Below are 7,548 nucleotides of genomic sequence, written 5' to 3' on the forward strand. Positions count from 1 at the left end.
CAAATAAAAGGTTATGCAGCAAGGATAAACAGAATGATTTCAGTTCAACAAATGTTTATCAAGTGTCTACTCTGGTCAAAGTGCTGTGCTATCAGCCAGCTTCCCTAAAGGGAGGTAACGTCAAAGCCAAGGACACTGAGAATTGTTGATGTGAAGTCATCAGAGGGAGTGTACTTTATCAAGGGAAAATTGGGGTTTCTATGACTCTTTGAAGGACATAGTCATGGAGACAATCACCATGTGAAGTAACCTGCTCTTTTCCCAATAAAGACTCAGTAACCTCACCTAAAAAAGTGAGGAAGCTGGACTAATTGTCTCCTTAGGTCCCTGCCCACTTCAGTTTCATGGATTATTTTATAAAATATCCTTTGGTGCCACTGTCAGTGATACTTCATGTCATGGGTGCTCTTCATAATAGTCTTAAGAACCAAGAAATTTAAAATTTGAAGATTGGGAAAATCAGCTGGCCCATCTTTTTCATCCCTTACCATCTGCCCAGACAACAAACACAGTCCTCTATTATGTAATTGTGTAGTTGGAGTATCAAAAGGATGGTGAACATCAGTTAGAACACTGCCCTGTAAGTTCCACTGGCATCACCCAGCACAACAGTGGTGTGAATGTGGAGAGGAACAAACCAAACAGGTCTCCGAAATGGATGTTAGGATTTGAGTATCACTTGAAGCAGAAGTAGATCTAACCCTCCAAGGTACTGAGGGGCCACGTTACAATGATCTGTGATTTATAGATATGTCCTTTTACACAACAGACTACAGAAATTGAGGGAGGGGGGGAAAAGTGCTCCGTAAATATGCTGGGACTATTTGTAAAACAGTTAAGGCAAAACGAGATGAGAGAAAGGGTCAGGCCTCTTTATATTCTCACTGTCTCTTAATAACATGAAAATGTAGTTTAAATTTTTTTAAACATGCACAAGCTACAAAATACCATCTTTTTAATGTGTTAGTATGACTTTAGTTTCTTATACTTAGAATTGGGTCAAATGTAATGGCTCGATTCTAACTGGACAGAGCAAGACATTCTGGCATCCCCTTCCTATTTAGCTCCATGCTGTGCCTCGGATCAAACCCTCAGTGCCAGTCATGGACACTATCTAGCCACCATCATCGTGCCTCCATGTGCTTCAGGATCAGCAACTCCATGTAGTGTCCAATGTGAGCAGTTCTGGGAAAGCAGATGTGCAGTCAGAACCTGACAGCAACCTATTGGACCAAAGGGTTTAAGGGTTTAGAAGTATGGGGGTGAAAGAAAGGAAGATTATGAACTCCTCTGACCCTAAGCCAGCATTCATTTAAACCTTTGTGTCCACCTGCCAACAGAGCCTGGAGAAAACTCTACCATATTCAAGAAATTAAACAGAATCAGTGTTTTAGCTAGGGAGTGTGATGAAAGAGCACTCCTTCTCACCCTCCATTTTTGTAATGTCTGTAAGTGAATTTCAGTCTGTTAGGATGATGGACCCTAGATCCAATGAGTGATTCAGCTGATCCAAGGCTTGTATTTTTCCTTCATTCATCATCCATCCTCATTTGATATAACTTCTTGTACTATTGTGATTAATTTTATGTAAAACCAGTTTACTTTAAAAAAAAAAAAAGAATATGTGCCTATGTAATAAAGTCTACACACTGGCTAACTTTATAGAGGTGAGGTTTTATTTTTAATTGTTCTGCTGATTCTCATTTGTAATACCCTTTTTTTGAGCTATGAAAATGAGCTATTAATAAATTTTTTTTATTGTTTTTAGGAGTAGAATTTAGTGACTCATCACTTACATATAACACCCAGTGCTCATCATAACAAGTGCCTCCTTAACAGCCATCACCCATCTAGCCCATCCCCCACCCACCTCCCTCTATCAACCCTCAGTTCATTCTCTACTGTAAAGTCTTGTGTGGTTTCTCTCTCTCTCTCTCTCTCTCTCTCTCTCTCTCTCCTCTCTCTCTCTTTTTCCCCCTTCCCATACATTCATCTGTTTTGTTTCTTAAAATCCTATTAATACAAACTTTTTAACAAAATCTGTCACCATGGAAGATTTAATGAGGTAAGACATAATGAAAAGTGTTTATTATAAAGAAGGCCTATCACCCAGTTAATGTGGTGTGATCATAAGATGACAAATTAACAAGTGACACATTAAAAACTGTTTATCCTAGTTTATCATATATATAATTTAGTCAATTCAAGATATATTTATTGCATTCCAATTTTGTGCCCAATTATGCGAGAAAACAAATTAAAATGATATAACCCTTAAGGTTTTCTTGGTGATAAGTGCAAATGCATATAGTAAGTGAGAAATAGAAAAGAATACATAAAAAATATCATTTCTGCAATATGTTCCTGACATATTCCTGTCAGCGCTCAACAAATAACTATTCAATCGATTGATGAATCCAAATGACTAATGTCAACATAAATTCAGATTGGGGAAAAAAATCAATATGGACTAGAATACTTGGAAAGTTTTCAGAGGAAAGATCACTTTTAAGTGAGACCTTGAGGTGGGGGTAAAATTTGACTCAGTTGCAAGAGGAAGCGAGTTTAGAACTGGAAAAAGTCAGGTGTACAAGTGGCATGTTGGATTGGCAGGAGGTGAGCCTGACCTGAGCAAAGGGTTCCTGCCCATCCGAAGGTTGATAGTGAAGCCAAGCTGAGATCTAGTCTAAGGTTGACTCAGTCTAGTAAATGCTACAAAGGCATTTTAGAATCTTACTAATAAAGCATTATTCTAGAAAGTCTAATCTGTCTACAATGTGCCAGATATTTTGGACTAGAGGAAAGCTTAAGGGCAAAGAAAGCAAAGGTTTTTTTTGGAGTAAACAAGGCAAGAAAGAAACAGCTTTGTGTTTAGTTCAAATAGACCACAGACATCTTACTGCAAAATACAATGATCTATTAAGAGGAGAACTTAGACCAGGTCCATGGCCCCCTGCCAGTGAAAGAACTCTGTGCTGAACAGAACACAGAATTGTATAGCCTGGTCAGTCTGAAATTAACTGATATTAGTAATTGATAGCAGATGCACAGAAGGGTTAATGGCCAAATAACAGCATAAAATTTTCTTAGGTTGGGGAATCTGAAGAATAATATACTCCTTCCCCCTATCCCTGTCTGCCAAGAATCCTCTTGAACCAAGTTTTGAGACCTGTCTAGGTTCCACATTGGCACAAGGTTTCAGTCTGCTAAGGTCCCCCTGTCCTTTAATATTCACATGGAATAACTGTGCAAGTAGCTGTTTGAAGCCAAGCATGTCCTTAATGTTTCTCAGCATGTGGGGGAGGAGGAGTTGAGAATGAGAGGAAGTGAAGATGAGAATTTAAATATCCTCAGTGTCATTTGTCAGCACTTTTCCAAGCTCCTCCCACCTCCTCTCCATCATGATCCTCTATTTCCTCTTTAGTCCTCTATGCTGGGCAACTTTCTGTATTCCTGAAACATAACATGAGCTAGCATTTATGTAGGGCTTATATTCTGATGCGACCATGTGTGCTAAGTCTTTTAGATGCATCCTTATCTAATGAAGGCAGCTCCCCTCTCCATTCTGCATGGTACTAATAATTCAAGGCTGATGGTACAACTGACATTTATTGAAGGGTGGCAGTTAATAGTGAGTGCAGCACAAAACAGGGAAGAATTTAAAACTGAATGCCAGACATCCCTGCACCTAAAGTTCATGGCTCACACCCCACAGAGGGAATCGTTAAACATCTTTCTCCCTCGTCTCTAGTCTGAGTACATGGAACCAACACCTCAAGTCCCCAAACTACTGTCTCCCTGACTGCCAAGGGAAAACTGAAAACTTCTTAAAATCTCATGTTAAGTGGAGATTAAGTTCTAAAGTCAACACTCTTGAAAATCAAAGTAGCCATAGAATAGACAAAAGCGTAAGTCTTCTTTAATGAAAGTTGCTCCATGACCCTCAATTAATTTTTCAGTTTCTTCATTGAGAATTACTGACAGAGTCATCAACGCCCCAAATCCCAGCTACCTGAACAATGTGTTCCAGTTCATGGTCAATGTGGGGAAGCCATTAAAATGAGTCACAATTATTTCCTGAGTTTTACCAACATGAATTGACCATTTCAGGCTTGACAGCATCTTTTATCTGCCTCACAGACCCACTGAGTGGAGTGGCAGACCGAATAACTTGAATAGACGTATAATGAGTCTCCATTATAGTTCACTTTCTTATGCAAAACAATTTTTAGTTCCACTCCATTGCACCCTGTAATGGACCCATTGAAGTATCTTTCCAAACCAGAGAGAAGTCTATCTTAGATTTCCAAAAAGAATTTACATAAACACATTTTTTTTCTTCAGAGGTCTCAAAAATGACAGATAATAATTTCACAAGAAATTAGAGCCAAAACTACCTGTCCTTTCCTCCCCCATACAGTCTAGGCAGCAGAAATAGATAAAATCTGTTTTACACCTGTTGAGAGCAAACCCCAGGAGTTACATTTTTTAACCCAGAGACCACATGTAGGCATTCCACTCAACAGTCTTAGCTAAGGTCTCAGCTCACAGCTGGAATCAACGAAGACACACAGGTGCATGAAAATTTAGAGGATTCTAGCCCTCAGACTTTGAGTCTTCCAGCTGAGGCACCCAATGTCACAGAGAAGAGACAAGCCATTGCTGCTGTACTGTGTCCAAATTCCGATCCTCATAACCCCTAAACCTAATAAATAATGGTTTCAGGCCAATAAGTTCTGGGGCAACTTGTTACATAGCCATAGTCACCAGAACACTAACGTTAATTGAGTATTTAAGAAGTGCCACACACTGTGTAGGATGCCTTGTATTTTATATCACTTAGCTATTTCTGTGTAGCAAGCCATTGGAAACCTCAGGGGCTTAACACAATAGTTCTTGATTTTTATAGCTCAGAGTTGTGTGGTCTGTTGAGGATTGGCTGACCAAGGCTAGGCTCACTTATGTAAGTGTTACCTGGGAGCTCTGCCCAGCCTGTGCTTGGCTGGGGCATCTTAGCAAGGACAGAGCCACTGTAGGTATCTCTTATCTTCCTCTTGGAATTTACAGGCTTGACTGGGTATGTCATTTTCATGGAGAGGAAGGAGCACAAAAACACATAGGCTTCTTAGGGCCTAAGGTCAGAAATGGCACACCAACACTTCTACCAAATTCTATTGGCCAATGGACTCACATGATCAGGCCCAGATTAAAGGGGTGAGAAAACAGACTTCATCTACTTAGTATACTGCAGTCACAGGCATGGGTGTGCACAGAGGGAGGGGTGAAGAATTGGAGCCATTCAATCTGCTGCATATTTAATCTCCATAATTATCAAGTAAGTACTATTGTCATCCCCATCCCACTCATTTCATAAACTGAAGCACAGAGACTTTAAATAATGTGAGTTAACAGAATTCCTGGAGCTTCCAGTGAGACTACTGCTCCTGTGGCTGTCTCATCACTGCAAAATGTCCATGAGACCAAACTCTCAGAAGATGTCTTTGCCTTTGGGTGCTAGACCACAACTGGCTGCGCTGGGTCACCCATGCTTCCTGTCATAAACCAATTCTTGACCTTCCTCTAATTGGAACTGAGGATCACTATGCCAATATGTGTTTCCATGAGATTCAGGAACCACTAGAAGTCCAAATCCTTTTCAGTCTATCAACCCAATTCATCCATAAATATGACTCCTTCTCACACTCCTCCCTAACTCCCTGGACACTTTCTGTGCCTCTAAGACTCAAGACCTGTCATCAATACTCTTGATCTGTGATATCCTCTCTGGACAGTGCCTTCACTCACATCTCCCTTCATTCCATCCTGTTATCCCCTAAGAGCACACTGCTCCCACTGCTGTGCATGTGGGACATGCTTTTTTCTCAAAAGGACATGCTTTTTTCTCTTATACCATGTACCTCTGGGCTTGAAGATGAGAAAGCAGTATCCTACTTGCCTCCTATTGTAGTTTCATCAATCATTCTCCTTCCTCTTCAAAACTTAGATCCTATGAAATTCATGCTATCAGACACTATAACCCCAAATACTGCCATCTCATTGACCTTCAAGTCATACAAACAAAGCTTAATTTAGCTTATTTTGCAAGACTAACTTGACCTGGGTTATTTCTTAATTATGCATCTGGAAATCATAAGCAAAACTTGAACTGGTTCCCAAGGTTAATATGAAGTCACTACTGACCAATTCCCTATCATTTAAGAAAATTCTAATATAACCAATCACTGTGAAGTATAAATAATCACTTCCTTTTCACTCTATAAGCTACCCCTTACAGGAGGGGCATTGTCATCCAACAATAGCTTCATTCCATGCTTTGGTTTGCATGCTCCCAGTTTGCAAACTGTATTTTGGTGTGTGCTCAATAAACCTTTGCAAATTACTACTTTGCTGATTTATTGGTTTTCTGTTATTTATGAACTATTTGTCAATAGTCGCTCACTGAGGTCCAAGGCACCTACCTTTAGGAAAGTGTTCCAGAAGTTGCCCACATCACATCTTATATCCATTGGATCAAATGTAAGCACAGGGTGACAGCTGCAAAGGAAGCTCAAAAATGTAATCTCTTGCTGAATAAGACCAGCTAAAACTCAGGGAATTCTATTACTAAAGGAAAGGGGAAAATGGTATTTGGGGATAGTGATCTTTGTCACATTAGTTGAGCCTATTATGATAGGGAAAGATAGGATTCAGTAGGCAGAAAGGGAGAGACTAAGTCTTGAAGGTCCCCGGGTGGGGAAAAACACAAATTTTAAAACATTTCTTCTGGGAACATCTGACCTCGAGCAAACTCCCTCAGGCATAAAGTTCCTCTTGAGAATGTGACAGACCCCACCTACTCCTCCTCAGGTTTCCCTCAGGAATTTGACAAGACTTGGCTAAAAATAACAGACCCACAAAGCACCTATGGCCATAGACCACCCCTCATACAATGGAAACAAGCCAATCAAAAAGGAATGATTAGGCATTTAGAGTTATCAAGCCAATAATGGTAGAACCTGAGAAGGAGCAAGGGGGAAGGGAAGGGAGGGCTGATCAAGCCAATAATGGTAGAACCTGAGAAGGAGCAAGGGGGAAGGGAAGGGAGGGCTGACCAAAACCCTATAAAGCAAAGTCCCTTGCCTATAGTCATGGGCATTCACTTTGGAACGCCCCCTCTCTGCAATGAGAGTTTTCATACTGTTCTTACTTTCTTAATCTTATACTCTTATGAACTTTTGCCTACTGCTCATTTTATTTTGTGTCCACCTCTTTATTCTTCCAAGTGGCAAGAGAACAAATCCTGGGTATCGAGGTAAAAAAACAAACAAACAAAAAAAACCTGCAACACTATTATTTACCTATTCTATGTCTTCCACAAGTAGCTGACTGAGACCAGAGAAAAGCACCATAGCCATAATGATTCTTATCCTAAATCTCAAAAAAGCAATTGCTTTTCCATAACAATCTTATACACTTTTTAAATACATCTGATGTTCTACCTGCAAAAAAATGACAATTTCATATTTTCTCCTCTCTTCTCAAACCTTC

At 40.0% G+C, this 7,548-nt stretch overlaps 1 protein-coding gene across 1 annotated transcript in view; it reads left to right on the forward strand.

Annotated features, from left to right (window-relative positions):
* The window catches only part of STON2 (stonin 2), a 153,496-nt gene extending 151,834 nt beyond the window's left edge, over positions 1–1,662 (forward strand). Inside the window, exon 9 of the transcript XR_006962165.1 lies at positions 1,065–1,662. The gene's annotated coding sequence lies outside the window, so the exon portion shown is untranslated. The remainder of the gene's footprint in view (positions 1–1,064) is intronic.
* Positions 1,663–7,548: the final 5,886 nt, after the last annotated feature.

This window comes from Lynx rufus, unplaced genomic scaffold (genome assembly GCF_022079265.1).
Source record: "Lynx rufus isolate CCGP_SWC_20201006 ecotype Redwood Valley unplaced genomic scaffold, mLynRuf1.p SCAF_17, whole genome shotgun sequence".
Taxonomy (NCBI): domain Eukaryota; kingdom Metazoa; phylum Chordata; class Mammalia; order Carnivora; family Felidae; genus Lynx; species Lynx rufus.